The sequence below is a fragment of the Hipposideros armiger genome, unplaced genomic scaffold, assembly GCF_001890085.2.
Source record: "Hipposideros armiger isolate ML-2016 unplaced genomic scaffold, ASM189008v1 scaffold_341, whole genome shotgun sequence".
Lineage (NCBI taxonomy): Eukaryota > Metazoa > Chordata > Mammalia > Chiroptera > Hipposideridae > Hipposideros > Hipposideros armiger.
The window spans coordinates 1930304-1932176 of NW_017731691.1; the positions used below are offsets into that span (position 1 = coordinate 1930304).

The 1873-nt window shown below is 44.5% G+C and overlaps 1 pseudogene; it reads left to right on the top strand.

The window, feature by feature from the left end:
* The first annotated feature begins 1034 nt into the window (after positions 1–1034).
* Positions 1035–1662, top strand: LOC109392641 (40S ribosomal protein S8 pseudogene; annotated as a pseudogene).
* The last annotated feature ends 211 nt before the right edge of the window (positions 1663–1873 follow it).

Consider the following 1873-nt stretch of genomic DNA (forward strand, 5'->3'; position numbering starts at 1 on the left):
AAAGAGGCTGGTTTCCAAAGAGATGCTCAGTCATCTCTGAAGAAATTTACTGGCCCTGAAATGAAGCGGGAGTGGGGTGTGGCCAGGTAGGGAGAGGAGCTAAACCAAGCCATAATGCTCTGTCTCAAACCCTCCTATACAGCATTTTGCCTCTCAGAAGACTCCCTCAGGTTAAAGATCTAGACTCTGGAGCGTTAACCTGAGGGAATCTTCTGAGAGGCAAAATGCTGTCATATCTGGTGAATAATAGCACTTGGTTGAGTTGATCACTCAGTCTTTCATATTGACAGTGAGCTGTATTTCCATGCAGAGACTGATGAAAGAGAATTGCTGTTGCGAGTATGTTTTTCCAATATAGTGGGCAGACACTTCTTCCATGCCATCCTGACTAGTATTACAACAGTTTTCCAAAAAAGATAACAAGACAAATCAAAACTTTGGTGTGAAAATGTCAAGATCAGTTTGGGCTTGAAATCTGACATTCTAATAAAGTCAATGTGTCTGTAACAGTGGCACCCACAGTGAACAAAGGAACACAAAGTAGGATTGGAAAAAGATTCCACTGACCAGTTAAAAAATAAGTATAAACATAGGGTCTCTACCATTCAATTAATAAGCAGTGCCCAGGGAGTGACCTTATATTGTTGGAAGTTACCACCTTAGAGATTGAAGGAAGGGATTTCAACACCATCTTAAACAATGGTACAGCTGACAGGGGACAGGTGTTACCCTCCTGTGCAACATTTGTGGCTTCACATAACATAAGGTTGTTCTTACTTGTCTGGCTGGTCTTGACTATTGGGTCCAGGTACACCCTTTTCTCATTACAAGTCCATCAGCTGACTAGTACTAGAATTTATCACAGATCCTAAAGGAGATGATGATTGTACAAATCTGCAAGAGACATGCCTGTGGGTGGATAGCCTAGCACAGGGGTTGGCAAACTGCGGCTCACGAGCCACATGCATCTCTTTGGGTACTTATTGTCTCAAAAGTTTGTCAACCCCGGCTCTCTTTCCAGTCGGCGCTGAGCCATGGGCATCTCTCGGGACAACTGTCACAAGCGCCACAAGACCGGGGGCAAGAGAAAGCCCTAACACAAGAAGCGAAAATATGAGCTGGGACGCCCCGCTGCCAACACTAAGATTGGCCTGCGTCGCATACACACAGTCCGAGTGTATGGAGGCAGCAAGAAGTACCGTGCATTGAGGCTGGATGTGGGGACTTCTCCTGGGGCTGCAAGTGTTGTATGCGCAAAACAAGGATTACTGATGTGGTCTACAATGCATCCACCAACGAACTGGTCCGCACCAAGACCCTAGTAAAGAACTGCATCGTGCTCATTGACAGCACACTGTACCAACATTGGTACGAGTCCTCCACTATGCACGGCCCCTAGGCCTCAAGAAGGGGGCCAAGCTGACTCCTGAGGAGGAAGAGATTTTAAACAAAAAGCGATCAAAGAAAATTCAGAAGAAATACGATGAAAGGAAAAAGAATGCCCAAATCAGCAGTCTTCTAGAGGAGCAGTTCCAGCAGGGCAAGCTTCTTGCTTGCATCGCTTCAAGTCCAGGCCAGTGTGGCCGAGCATATGGCTCTGTGCTAAAGGGCAAGGAGCTGGAGTTCTAGCTGAGGAAAATCAAGGGCCGGAAAGGCAAATAAATCATCCTCCCTCCTAGCTTAGTCCATGTAATAAAGGTGTTTTGTGTTCTGTGGAAAAAAAAAGTTTGTCAACCCCGGAAGAGCCAATACTGTCCCTCACAACAATTTAAAAGTTATTCGAGAGCCATAAATATATTTTTACATAATCACCATTATGTGAATAATATCCTGTAAAAATTTTATAAATGAAACTATGATAGTTTTATTTTCA